Here is a 15,244-nt window from a genome sequence, read left to right as displayed (position 1 = left end):
TTCTAAACTCAATGCTCAACTCCACTGCATGTCACTGTCAAGATCATGTGTTTTTCTTATCATTATCCATATCTTTTAAAACTCTTCCAAAGGATTTTTTTTTTAAGTGAGGCAATTGGGGTTAAGTGACTTGCCCAGGGTCACACAGCTAGTACATGTTAAGTGTCTGAGGTTGGATTTGAACTCAGGTCCTCCTGACTCCAGGGCTGGTGCTCTATCCACTGCGCCACCTAGCTGCCCCGCAAAGGATTTTTTAAAAAAGTCTCCAACCTGTTTAGTTCTGTTATTCGGTCTAGGAAGACCTGGGTTTGTATCCTGCCTCAAGCATTCACTAGCTATGTTATTCTGGGGTAACTTTCCTATGCGTCAGTTTCTTAATTTACCAAGTGGAAATAGTCATACCACCTACTATAAGTGAGATAAAGCATGTGACATCTGAACAACAGCAACAACCACCACCACCACCTTCTTGAATGTCCCTTGCATGGCCTAGAAGAATGAGTTTTTCATTGGTGGTCCATCTAACCTTTCCTGAACTTTCTAATTAGAATTTTAAGGACAGGTACTGGAATTTTAATTTCATAAGATGATGGGATTTGGAATAGGAAAGGGGCCTTAGATATCATTTAGAACACCCCCCTCCATACCCATTTTATAGATGAAGATGGAGGCCCAGGGGTGAATCTTTGCAGATCTCTGCCTGCCCTGTGTTCTGAAATAGATGAGTAGCTCCCATCCCCCATTGACCAACATTCCATGGAGAAGTCAGGTTAAGAATTTAGAACATCAATAATGGGACTCCCTGATTTCCTCTCTAGTTGATAATGATGTCTGTCCGATAGGGTCTCTCTACTTTGTGGAAAATAAAGGTGGTAATGGACACTTGCTTTTTTTTCCTAGGAGGTTTTACCCACAGGGCCTGGTCTGCTTTCTGTTTCTCCAATTGGATAGATGTCAGTTACAGGCTGAGTCCTCCACATATTTTAAAATTTTAAGATGTATTTACTGCCATGAGATATTTCATTCCCTGCTAAACAAGTGCTAGTTAACTAACAGTTATGTTTCTATACTACAGCCTTGTGTCTTAGGGTAATGAATCCTACTCTTGTTTCAGGACTGGATTTTGTTTTCTCACTGTATACATATGTCTTAGAGAGCTGGGGAAACCAGTTGGTGAAATCCTCTTCTTTTTTAATAGTAGCAACAATCCTGATCATAATGGACACACAGCAAAAAGTTAAAAAAAAAGTGCTACTAATTCCCTATTTTACAGATTAAGAAACTGAGACTCAGGCATGGTAGTTGACTTGTCTGAGGGTAGGGGGGGAAGCGACTTCTCCAAGGTCACATAGTAAATAGCAGAGCTGAGATTGGAACCCAGATTCTCTGATGACTCCAAATCCAGTTCTAGGTGTCTTTCACTAGCTCTTTTTGGGCCCGTTTGTTTCACATACATCAATTTTTTTTTTAACTCGGTGTTCCAAATTCTCTTCTTCCCTCCCCCCCCCCCCAAAGAACTCAAGCAATTCAATAAAAGCTATACATGAGCAGTCATGCAAAACAAAAAAGGTTTTTGGTTTTTTTTGTCAGGGCAATGAGGGTTAAGTGACTTGCCCAGGGTTACACAGCTAGTAAGTGTCAAGTGTCTGAGTCTGGATTTGAACTCAGGTCCTCCTGAATCCAGGTCCAGTGCTTTATCCACTGTGCCATCTAGCTGCCCCAGGGCCCAGTTGTTTCAATAGTTGCTTACTTATCCTGTTTGGATTATTGGGGCAGGGGTGGGAGTGGAGTTTTTTTTTCCATGCCTCTCCTGTGAGCCTTTTGGCCATTTTCCTTGCTGGGTAGCACCTTAGCATAGAGCAGGCAGCTCAGTAAATAGGAGGAAAATGAAGTTGTTTATTGTAACTGTCGTGTATGTTCAGCGGGGTGAGAACTTGAAGCCAATGGAGAAAATGAAGAATTGGGATTGCTTATGGCTTTAGAGCTAGAAGAGACCACAGAGACAGATTTAGTCCAACAACCTCTGCTGGCCTACCTCTTAATACTTTACAAAGGAGGAAACTGATGGACAGAGAGGCAAGGGACTTGTCTGAGGTTGTGTAGGCATAAAGCATTATAGATCCAGGATTGGAACTCAGGTCCTCTGACTCCAAACTTAGAACTGTTTAAACTACATTGGGTTCCCTTGTTCTGGGCTATCATTTTGCTCCTTCCCATAAGCACAGGTGACATAGAATCTTTTGCCTTTATTATTTTATTTATTGGAGAAGATGCAAAATTTAGATTTGACCAGGTCCCATCTAATAACAGGATAATGCCCAACAAGGTAAATTCTGAGAAGGGAGGCTGGTACTGGTTGGGCAAGCAGGGAAGGTTTACATAGGCCCTGGGTAGGGAACAACAGGCAAGGATGGAGAGGGAGGCTGTATCAGACATAGAGAACAAAGTGAGCAAAGGCATCAAGGGCATGGCAGGTTCAGGACAAAAGATAGTTCAATTTGGCTAAAGCATAGAAGGAAATGATATGAATTAGGAGTAGAAAGGGAGAGCTTTGAGTGCCAAGCAGAGTCATCTGAATTTTGTTCAGTGGGCAGTAGTGAAGCACGAGAGTCTTTGAGCAGAGGAGTAATGCAGTTGGAAGCATACATAAATAAAAAATGGCCTGGCAAGGGTATGAAGGGTGGATTGGAGAAGAGAGATGAGGAAGGTGGGAAGACCTGTTAAGAGGGTATTACAATGGGGCTGTTGTTATTCAGTTATTCTAATCGTGTCCAGCTCTCCTTAGTGACCCCTTTTGGGGATTTTCTTGGCAAAGATAATTGGAGTGGTTTGCCATTTCCTTCTCCAGCTCATTTTATAGATGACTGGTTTTTGTTTGTTTTTTTTTACAGAATGACAAGTGACATTTTACAGAAACTGAGGCAAACAGGTTTAGGCGACTTAAGTGCCCCAGGGTCACATAGCTAGCAAGTGTCTGAGGCCAGATTTGAACTCAGGAAGATGAGTCTTCTTGATTTCAAGCCCAGTGCCACCTGGCTTCCTATTAGACCATTACAATGGTCTAGGTAAATGTTAATGAGAACTTGCCCATGGATAGCAGGAGCAGTGGGACTAGAGGGGAGGGTACATACGTAGGAGGTATTGCAAATATTTATTGAGAAACAACTGTATGTTCAGTGCTGTTTGAACAAGAGTAGAAACACTAGGTCTGGTGCCTTGTAGAAGTAAATTCTGACCACAGAGGACCCGGCGGCAAAAACCACAGTACCTAGATTTATGAGAATATTGGTAGAGGAGAAAGGTCTTTGGATTGGGAATTTGGAAACCTGAGTCCCAGTCAAGACTCTGCCAATAACTAGCCAGCCGTATGACCCTAGGCAGGTCTCTTCATCTTCCTGGGCCTCAGTTTGCTTATCTATAAAATGGAGTGTAAGCCTAGAATCAGAGAATGGACCAGTGGAGCTCGATCCAGGTCAAACAGGAATATCTCAAATCCATGTGGGAATGTTCAGGGGCAAAATATTCCATTCAGTGGTGGTGGGAATTCACTACTCAGGAATGAAATCTTCAGAGCCTTCTGTGTATTAGGAGTAAAGAACTAGCCAGTTGAGGCCTAAGATCCTATACTTTAGTGTGAGAAGGGACTTTAAGAGATTTAGTCCTGGGATTCTTAACATTTTTAGTCCATTGGAACCTCTGGGCAGTCTGATAGAGCCTTTGGACCTCTCCTTGGAATAATATTTTAAAATGCATACAACAAAATACGTGGAATTAGAAAAAAAACTGATTCTACTGAAATATGGATATCAAAACATTTTTAAAAACCTAATTCAGTGACCCCAGTTTAAGAACATTTTATCTAGGTTGACCTTATCATTTCTTTTTGTCTATCTTTCTTTCTTTCTTTCTTTCTTTCTTTCTTTCTTTCTTTCTTTCTTTCTTTCTTTCTTTCTTTCTTTCCTTCCTTCCTTCCTTCCTTCCTTCCTTCCTTCCTTCCTTCCTTCCTTCCTTCCTTCCTTCCTTCCTTCCTTCTTTCTTTCTTTCTTTCTTTCTTTCTTTCTTTCTTTCTTCCTTCCTTCCTTTCTTTTTTTGTTTTTTGGTGAGGCAGTTGGGGTTAAGTGACTTTCCCAGGGTCACACAGCTAGTAAGTGTTGAGTGTCTGAGGCCAAATTTGAACTCAGGTCCTCCTGACTCCAGAGCTGGTGCTCTATCCACTGTGCCACCTAGCTGCCCCTTGACCCTTTCATTTTACAGAGGAAGAAACCGAGACCCATGGAGTTGAGTTGTCCTAGACCATAAGGATGATTAGAATTCAAGTCTTCTGGCTCTTTTGACTGTGCTCTTCTGAGAAGGTCACAGGCCCAGCTATACCATGGAAAGCTGTAGCTAGATAGAAGAACACAGAAAATTTAGTCCAGTTCTGGACTGAGTATTTCTCATTATCTTACCCTGATGTATTATTTCAGAATTTGTATATTCTCCTTTCCCTTGTGTCCTAGAAAATTCGGCCTTGTGGTCTGGAGGATATGGTAGCATAGGGATGAAGAAGGGAAAGAGAGAGGGGGATGCTAGAACTGAGCACACAGTAATCGTAGAGAAGTTATAAAAGGGAACAGGCACCCAGAGATGGAATGAATCCTGATTCGTGAACTCTCTGAACCTAGGGAGCCTAGTCAGCCCAGACATTGGGAAAGTGAAGGTAGGGAGGTCACAGTTAGTGAATATTTAGAAGGGAGAGGTCTAGGACAAGGATAACAATTCCTAGATTGATATTAATGTGGAACCCAAGGCCAGAGGCTTGAGGGGCTGGGCATGTGTCCTCAAGATTTATAGGAGGTATAACTTAAGAGCTCTTTGGGAAAATCCACTGTACACCAAAGCCTCAAGATTTTAAAGTTTCATTTTTTCCTATGTAGAGGAAGTTTGCAAGAGGCAATAGACAATACAAATAGCTAAGGTTTACAAAGTGCTTCCCATGTATGATCTCATTTGATCCTCAAAACATCCCTCATAAGTCAGTGCTGTTATTATCCTTATTTCATAAGGCAAGAAAACAGACCGAGAGAGAGGAGTTTGCCCATGGTCATTGTTCCATTGGGGTTTTGAATTCAAGTCTTCCTCACTTGAAGATGAGTGTTCTGGCCACTGTATGATCTTAGAGGTCATATAGTCCAACTGCCCTCATTGGAGAAATGAGGAAACTGAGTCCCAGAGAAATAAAGTGACTTGGACAGATTTCACACAGAGAGTTAAGTAAAAGAGTCAGGATTTGAACGTGGGTCCTCTGACTTCAAGTCACAGAATGTTCAAGGTGGCAGCCACCTCAATAGCCACCTGGTCCAAGCAGGAGCTCAAGGGTAATCACATTTAACAGGTACCCATCAAGTGGTCTTTATGTCCAGCTTTTGCTTAAAGACTCTAGGAGAAGAAAGGCATTCCCTCATCAAAAAATCCATCCCAGTGCTCTATAGCTCAAACTGTTAGAAAGTTTTTCCTACATCAAGACTGAATTTATCTCTTCACATGGACCATCTATTATAGTTCCAAGTTTCTGCTCTCTAGGGCCAAACACATCAAGTCTAGAGGGTAGAATTTGGAACTATACTAGGTGTGAACAGAGAAAACTCAGGAGGATGTAATAGTCCTTCAAATACCTGAAGACAAATGTCACGTCTTCCTAAATTTCTCTATCACATGTTCCCCCAGTTTTCTCTTTTCCAGACTGAATGCTAGTCAGTGGTTCTGTCAGCTACTCCTCATGTGGCATAATCTCAAGGTCCTTCCCTGTCCTGGTCACACTTTGGTATAGTCTCTAGCCCACCAACTCCCTAAAATGTGTCCACGATGTGAACACAAAACTCCAGGTATGGCCTGACCAGGGCAGAGGAGAGTTAGTTGGGGTTATCATTTTCTGATGGATGTTGGGCCTTTGTTAAAGCAGCCTGTGACAACACAAACTTTCTGGTAATACCACCTGAAGCATCCGTGAGCTAATTCCTCTCTCTTCCCTCCTGTCCACTTGTTGTTGTTGAGATTGTGGTAGATCTAAGGGTATTCCAAAAATTAAAGAAAGAAGGTTGGAGAATATAATCCAGAAAAGGAGTTAAGGAGTGTATTGAGAAAGAAGAAGAGATCAGAACATCCTTAGAGTGAAGCACAGGCAGAGGTGTATCCTTTTAACCCATGGTTGATGGCTTTTGAGATGTAGCTAAATAATTCCATGTGGAAAAGAACAGAAGTTTCCTGGTACATCTGTGTGCACAGAGGAGAGAAATGTTTGCCACATGTAGTCTTTGTACATTTTTTCTTGAGGGAACATAACAAAAATTCAAAAGACTGGGATTTTTTTTTCTTAGCACGTAGAAACCAATTTCTTAAAATGTTTTAATTACCTCTGACAACTCCATTTTAATGACATTGGGCCTCCCATTGGAAATGGCCACCATGATGTAGAATGATGATGTTTATGGCATGAGCAACTGGCATTTATCCCCATTTAAAGTGGGGCAGAGTTTAAATAATTGAGCAGGATATTTAATTTTTTAAAATGTCTACTTCTACAGGCAGTTAGGCGGTACAGTGGATAGAGCACTGACCCTGGATTCAGGAGGACCTGAGTTCAAATCTGGCCTCAGATACTTTATACTTACTAGCTTTGTGACCCTGGGCAAGTCACTTAACACCAATTGCCTCACCAAAAAATAAAATAAAATAAAATAAAATATCTACTTCTATCCATCTACAGACCACATAGATTTGCATGGGCCTTAATGTATCTTCCATGTAAAAAGACTTATCTTGAATTGTAAAATTGTAGGCTGTTAGAACTGGAGAAGAAGCCATTCCTTCCCCCTCCTTTAATCTCCCCCTTCTGGATATCCACTTCCTCATCTATAAAATGGGGGAGTTGGCCCAGGTGATATCTAAGGCTCCCTTCAGTGTTTACCAAGCTGAGTTCCCCGAGATGTGAATGGAGAGAGGTTCAATGAATAGTGTTTGAGCTATGTCAGTGTGTCATTAGATTTGTGATCTTACTGCTGTAGTTATTGCCTCTAATATAGATCATAACCTATTTGTTCCCTTTCATCCTATGAGACTCTAATCCATATCCTTCAGTAACTCTCCTTCTCCCCCATGGAGGAAGGGGCAGAGAATGGGTCACTCAATTTGATAGGAAACTCATAGTTCTGTTGACATTGCGTGAATTCCAAGGGAGTCCACTGCTTGTGCTTTCCTCTCAATATATGAGTAGACTTCCTTCTCTAGTCATACATCTCTCTGATGACATTTTTTAGGTCATTTCTCTTGCATAATTCCTTGTTGGTAATGTTCTATAGTCTGCTCACACCTACTATATGCTTCTCTATTGCCCTTTGGGTGACAATATTTTAAAACTATTCATTATAAAATGATCTGTGCATAAATTGTAATTCTTTGTGACATAATTTTTGGTATGAAAGTAGGTTTAATTTCCTCCCTCATCTCCCCCAGTACTGGAGACATTCCTAGCTTGAGGCTCCATTTACAAGTTCCATCAGCATATTTTAAGCCCCAAAGTGTTCTTTGACCAAATTACTGTGGGAATTTCTGATGTAGTTCAACTGTTTCATTTTACAGTTACATAGACTTACACACCAAGAAGTGACATTACTTGCTCAGGGTCATGCACTTAGTAAACTAAGGTTGGAACCTGCCTGATCCAGTGTTCATTGTGTTATCCTGCCTTTGTAGGGCACCATTTGTAAGTGCAGTGTGAGTCACAGCTGTGTTTGGCTCAAAAGGATTTCTTGCTTCACAGCCCTGAAAGCCATATGCTGCTTGTGTGCTGTTTCCATGTAGTGAGTTCTTGCTTTCTCTTGCTTTGCTACTGGACATGGACAGTAGACTAGTGATTCTGAGATGGCCCAAAGGAAAGGGTCTTGGAATTGTAGAGTCTAATAAAGAGAATTAAAGACAGCCATAGCGAGGCCAGAGAAAGAAAGAAGGGAAATGATTGTGGAAAGCAGTATTTTTCACAGACCAGATGGGAGAAAAATATGTATAAGTGAAAAAAAAATCCAGGAGAAGGTGTTTATTGTGGGCCTAATATTTTATTAACATATGACCTCCCTCCACCAATGCAGATCATAACCTATTAACCTGTTCATCTATCCAATTATCCTTTTATCCAGCTATCCCTATCTGTTTGCTTATTTCTCTTTTTTCTGTAATTGCATAATCCATTATTTTGGTTCTGTTTCTTATCATTTCATAGAAGTCTTTCTGGATTTCTGTATATTTCTATTACTTATTCATCTTAACCTTTTGTTAGACTAAAGCAGTAGTGTATAGTAGAGATAACCCTGGATATGGAGTTTTGAAGATCTGGGTTCAAATCCCAGACTTAGGTTTGAAGGTTGATGTTCTAGTCTGTGTGTAACTTTGGGCAAGTGCTTTTAATTTCTGTGTGCCTCATTTCCCCCATATTCAAAATGCAGGAATTCTTTGTCATACAGTATATCTAGATGTTTCCCAGTCTTTGGCCAGCTGTGGGGTCTTGAGCGGTGCCTTTTGAATGGAACTGAAGCCTTGGAATTCTGGATTTGTAAAACCGATCAATTAGGGGATATTACCTCATTTTATAAAAGAATTTTTATAGAAGTCCTTCAATCAGTCAGTACTGATTGGATTGGAGGATTCAACATATGAAATAGAAGGAAGTGTTGTGTGGCAATTAGAAATGACCCAAAGTGGAATAGGTTGTCTGATAAGATTGGGAATTTCTAGTCTCTGAAAACATTCAGTGACCTTTAGGGTATAGAATGCTTCCACTGGGAGGAACTTGGCCTGGATGACCCCCAAGGTTCCTTCTAACTTTAAGGGTAAGTGATTAATGTTTCAGATATCAGACTGACCTCCAGCTTTTCAGTGATACAGTTCCTACTTAAAAGGAGGTGCAGAAGAACTGGGTGTAGTGCTGGACAGAGCCTTAGGATGGAAGTTGGCTTCTTGCCCTGTCTTTGCCACTAAGTGATGGTATGACCTTAGTCACTTCACTTATTAGCTCTTTGCCTCACGTCCTTCATGTGTCAGATGGGATGGAAATCGCTGCATGACCTGCTCTGGGTTGTTGGTAGGATGAATGTGGCATAGAAATTCTTTGGGAAAATAAAAAAGTACTTTATGAACCTGCCAAGTTTTTGTTAATGACCTTCAGCTCACCTAGTGATTGCTTCTCATATTGTGTTGGAGGGGAAGCTAAATGTTCCCTTGTCCCACTTAACCCATTTATCTCTTTAAATCTTAAGCTAGGCTTGCAGGACCCAGAGAAACTTCATAAAATGATATTTGTTCTCTTATGATAACCTATGTGAGGAGGAAGTTAATGAAATAACATTTCAGAAGGGGACTAAGCAGCATTTTTCTGGACACTTTGCCACATTTATTTTACCAGCATGTCAGCCTTTTCCAAGTAAGCTCTTCTACAAGTTTAGATAGAGGCTTGTATTTGGAATAAAATGCATATCAGAGAAAGTAATTCCATTTAAGATATATTGCTTTTGTGCCAAATACTGTGCCAGTCATTGGGAATCCAAACACAAATATGATAACAATCCCTTCCCTCCAGAGAAATTCACCATAAAACAGTCAGTCCAAAGTCAGTCTGATCAGAATCACGTACAGAGTTCTAGAATAGCTTTTAGAAAGTTAGAGTTCTTGGAGTCATTACTTCCTCCAGGTCAGGTGGTTGATGCCATCCAAGCCTTAGAGTCTTGAGCTTACAGGGAAAGAGTCAGCCATGGTGGATTGTATTAGGAATGTGCAGCTTCATGAGAAGACAACATTGTAAGGCAATATGTCTGACAGATGACCAACCTTGAGCATCTCATCCCCAGCCAATCTTGCGGGGAAAGTTACTTAAATACAGCCTTGGAAAGATAGAACTTCTTAGATTTGGAGAGTGTTTTAGAGGACATATAGATCAAATTGGGTTCCTAGACAAATATTACCATTTTGATCTATGAAACAATAGCATTTAGATAGATGCTTTTAGATGAGGGCATGGTTTCACCCTAATTTTTATCAGTTTTCTGTTTCACTTTTTGCTTGGAATGATTAAATGGAGAAAAAAAGATGGATTGGTCACTTGGTGAGAACAAGGGATAATCAATGGAGATCTCCATTGGTACTCTCCCTCTATGAAGAGAAAGAAATAAAGCCCCCAGAATGGATAATAGTCCACAGGCATGAGTGAGTTGTGGTCAGAATTATTAGCAGGAGTGATCCACATCCATGAGATCACAACCCACTTGTGTAAATTTACATGAAGGTTGATCTTACAGCATCTGGAAAATGGGTCTGGGTCTGTGATTCAGGGAAGAAGGTCCCAGTACATACCAATCTGAGTGCTAAGAGAAGTCTGAGTCCCTCCAGTTGCTGCTTCCCCTTAGTTAAATTACCCTGACTAATCCAGCCTCCTGTGTAATATGGTAATGACTACCTGTTGACATGGCAAGCTATACAAAACAAATTAGAGTAGAACTGCAAGAGGAGCTGCTGATAGCATTTGATCAGGTGGTAAGCAGTTATATCATTTCACATTATATGCTGACCCCAGAAAGATCTGGAGTCTGCCTGTTACCCTGTTTGTCTATCATTTTGGTTTGCTTTTGGCACAAAAGCTCCCTTGCAGAAATAAGATTTGCAAAATGCCAAATCAAGTATTCTTTACAGAGAAAAAGTTGTTATGAACAGATATAGTTCAGTGGGAGCAACACTGAGTTTTACATCAGAGGGTCTATATTTGAATCCCTGGGTGAACTATTATTATATTATGTTATGTCATATTTTATATCAGTTTCCTTCTTTTTAAAAATGATAAGATGGGAGCAACTAGGTGGCACAGTGGATAAAGCACCAGCCCTGGATTCAGGAGGACCTGAGTTCAAATTTGACCTCAGTCACTTGATGCTTACTAGTTGTGTGACCCTGGGCAAGTGACTTAACCCTCATTGCCCTGCAAAAAAAATGATAAGCTGGGTAGATAAAAATCTAAGATACTTTCTAGTTTCTGGATTTATGGTAGGTCCATGAGCCTGTGATCCTAAATAGGTAAGTTTCCACATGCATTTGGTCAGCTAGGTGGTGCAGTGGATGGGTCAGGAAGACTCATCTTCCTAAGTTCAGATCTGGCCTCAGACACTCGCTAGCTATGTGACCCCAGACAAGTCACTTAACCCTGTTTGCCTCCATTTTCTCATCTGTCAAATGAACTGGAGAAGGAAATGACAAACTGCTCCAGTATCTTTGCCAAGAAAACCCCAAAATGGGGTCAAGAAGAGTCAGACATCTACTATTCTTCCCTTTTCTCTCTAATCTGTCTTTCCCTCTCCACCCTCCCCTTCAACCCAACCTTCAAGTAACTCAGATTTGTAGGATCACTGGCAATTTTGAGCTCAGAGTTGAGATTTCCCGGGTCAGTGGTTCAAGGCTTGGCCTTGGTAATAGTCACTCATTAGCCTGTGGACTATTATCCAAGCTGTCACTCATCAGCCACATCAACTTCCTGGCCCATTCTATCTCCTTCATTGGGCCCTTCAGCCTTGACATGGTGAAAAAAGGTGAAGGAGGGGATGGAAACACAATGTTTGGCATTGCCAAGGAGAGACGGAGTTGGGTCAATAAGAGTATTTGAGGTTGGACCCTGGTCCTGCAGGCTGTCTGAGGAACAGGCCTGGCCCCTTGTTTGATCCCCTCCATGCTTGAAATAAAGGAGATACTAGAGTTAATTTAGGATTCTTTTATTTTCCAATGGCTCCTGTTCATTGGACTCTATTTCCTTTCCTAACAATAACTGGCATTTATGTGGTACTTTCAGGTTTGCCTAAGTGCTTTACAAACATCATTTCATTTGAGTCTTACCACATTCTGGTGAAGAAGCTGCTTTTAGGTACGATTATTCTCATTTTACAAGTGAGGAAACTGAAGTAAACGGGGTTAAGTGACTTGCCCAGGGTCATATAGCTAGGAAATGTTTGAGACCAGATTTGAACTCAGGAAGATTAGTCTTCCTGACCCCAGGCCCAGCATTCTTTCCACTGAGCCACCTTAGCTGCCCCGAGAGACTGGAGTGACAGAGATTTGAACTCAGGCCTTGTTGACGGCAGGCCCAGCACTGTCCAGCATTATCCATGCTGAGCTATGTAGTAGAATGGTGACACATATTTCACTTTTTCCATTAGAATGAATGCTTATTGTAAGTAGGGATTTTTCATTCCTTGTACTTGTATCCCTAGAGCCCAACACCATGCCTGGCTCAGTTTAAGTCCTTAATAAATACATTTTGATTGATTTGTCTAGCCAAACTAGGCCATCTACAGGCACCCTTCAACTTATGAATCAGTTGTGTTCCAACAGTTTATATGTAAGTACTTTGGGTGGGACTTGGAGGAATGAATTTCCCCATGGAAATAATGTTTATAAATATTGGTTAGATTCCCTAGTGAATCCATAAAAGACTATGAACCCCATAATATTCCTGAGGCATGTTGCTAATAGGATTATTGTAATACTCTTTCAGGGGGGAAATGCATTCATTTCTAATTGAAAGTCAGGATAGTGAGAACATTCTGATTGTTCCTCCTCAGGCCTCTTATGATGGTGGCTGCCCTAAGTAAGGACCTCCAAGATGAGAGAGAAGGATTTGTAGAGGGAATGATGACTGCTAACTTATCAGCACTAAAAAGAAAATAGTGGCTTGTGTCACTCATTTCCCAGGTGTTTTTAGTGACGTATAACCAAGGGTAGCAGTAGATCTGTGAGCAGGCTCAAGTTTTCTTATGTGGGACCACTTTTTAAAATGCCTTTTTAAAAAATCAAGTAATCTCCCGGACCCCCATGTGATAATACTTGTACCTTTTGGTAGTCATTGATTAAGAAAATAGGCTAGGGCAGCTAGGTGGCGCAGTGGATAGAGCACCAGCCCTGGATTCAGGAGTACCTGAGTTCAAATCCAGCCTCAGACACTTGACACTTACTAGCTGTGTGACCCTGGGCAAGTCACTTAATCCTTATTGCCCCACAAAAAAATAAAAAAGAAAAGAAAATAGGCTCACAGGACCATAGGTTTATAGCTAGAAAGAGCTTAGAGGCCAACCTATTTATTTGAGAGATGAGGAAACTGAGGCCCCAAAGTGAAATGACTTGTTTAGGGTCACACATCTGGTAAGCATCTGAGGCAGGATTTGAAGCCAGGTCTTTCTAATTCTAGTTTAGCCTATCTACTACACCATGCTGTCTCTCCACCTAAAGAAACTGATTAGAACAGTCACTGAACTTCCCTGCCACCTCATCACCCATTTAGCTGGCTCCCCTCTCACTATGATTGGCTAATGCCTCACAAACATCTTTCTTTCTAACTCTGATCGATAAATCATTGACCACATCAACATAGATATTCCCTCCACCAGGACAGATTGCCACCCGATAACAAAAAATAACTATGAACTCAGTAATAACTTGTGCTATTTTATTAGTGAGCTGGACATCTATATATATTTAAAAAATGTGAATCAGATGAATTTTTTTGGCTTGTAGCAGGTGTGCTTGCTTATTGATGGATCCATACATGCATTCTCTGACCACTTGGCAAATGGGGATACGTTGCTCCCAGGTTAGGAACTGTTGGTCTGCAGGGCTGGTGTCAAACTCAAATAGAAACGGATCCCTGGGGCTGCATATTGACTTAGAAAACCGCAAATAGCATTATCTATCTGGCAATATATTTTTATTTATTTTGTTAAACATTTCTCAATTACTGCCCTAAGAATTTGACACCTTTGCAGACTCTATGGCATCCTTCAGAAAGGAGACTGGCCATCAGACCCAGACAGATTTTTTTCCATGAACATAAATGCCAAGATTGCAAATATAAAATTAGATACTTCCTCTTTCCTAATCCATGGGGAACAACCTCTCAGGAAGTATAAATCATAGATTTAGAGATGGAAGGGACACTCAGGGTCACCTAATCCAACCCACTTTATTTTTGCGGTCAATAGCCCCGGATGTTAATTCATAAAGGAAGAAAACTGAAAAAAGGACTGAACTGGGGGGGTCAGAGGACCTTAATTCAAATCTCATCTCTGCTTCTTGCTGCCTATGTGACTCTAGCTTGGTTACTTTATGTCTCTTCACCTGAGTTTTCTGAGGAACTATTTGACTTTTGAGTTCATCTTTCCATCTTTAAAAATATAGTCTTAAGCCTGACCAGTGCTGGCTTCAGCACTTCAGATAGTGTGTATATGACGGGCATGCAAGCAGGTTTTGATTTTATTTTTTATGCCCTCCGTACTAAGGAAAGGACTAGGGATTGGACCTACTATTTAGTTGATAAAGGGAACTCCTGCTGAAAAAACTCCCTCTACCACTACAGCACAGCAACTTTTAGCCTTACAGAGTTGCCTAGGGTACCTAAAAGAGAAGGGACTTGCTAATCGTCTGCACATCTAGTAATCATGTAAAACAGCATTCAAACCCAGGTCTTACCAACTCCAAGTCTAGCACTCCACATACAACCCCAAGCTGCTTCTCACTCAATGAAGAAAAACAGATTGAATTGTGGGAGTTAGTCTCTCCCTGTTGTATTCTTTGAATTATGCCTTTAATTTAAGGATTGCTAAAGCCAACTAAGCCAAGAACACTCCGCCATGTTTACTTCCACCCATATACTCCCCACACTGCTTGCCTCCACCTTTTGTTCCTGGTTCTAACCCACCATGGCATTTTAGCTCATTTTCCCAGTGTCTCATCTTCAGGAAGGAGAAATGGGGGTGGTAATAGTGAGGGACTGGGTTCAGAAAGAATGCAGGTGTTGTTTATCTTTAATCACCTAAGGTATTTCCTCACAGTGGTGTGTGAGGATCAGCACCTAATGTGGGGAGCGGAGATGGCTTGTAAGGTTCTCTTCCCTTTCCATTCCTTCCCCCCATAGTGGCTCTTTAGCTGGAGAGCCTGTAATGTTTGGTAAAAAGAGCTGGGTTATATAAAGAAGCAACTTTTTCAGCTAGAAATTGTTGTGGCTGAAAGATTGGAGATGTATTGTGTTGCTTAACTAGGGGTTCTTCAATGTTTTGCAGCTGCTGGTGGTTTAATAAAGTTTATTTTTCGCAGTGAAGCATGGAAACATTGATTCTAGATTTAAATTTCACTCTGCTGTGTTCTCAAATCCCAATGAGGGCGTATTTGTCGAATTTTGTCCCATAAC

The 15,244-nt window shown here is 41.1% G+C and overlaps 1 protein-coding gene across 2 annotated transcripts in view; it reads left to right on the top strand.

Annotated features, from left to right (window-relative positions):
* The window catches only part of MAML3 (mastermind like transcriptional coactivator 3), a 550,166-nt gene that overhangs the window by 9,671 nt on the left and 525,251 nt on the right, over nucleotides 1–15,244 (top strand). The gene's annotated exons all lie outside the window — the stretch shown is intronic.

This window comes from Dromiciops gliroides, chromosome 6, assembly GCF_019393635.1.
Source record: "Dromiciops gliroides isolate mDroGli1 chromosome 6, mDroGli1.pri, whole genome shotgun sequence".
NCBI classification, from domain to species: Eukaryota; Metazoa; Chordata; class Mammalia; order Microbiotheria; family Microbiotheriidae; genus Dromiciops; species Dromiciops gliroides.
This window is presented reverse-complemented; position numbering and strand designations above follow the sequence as displayed.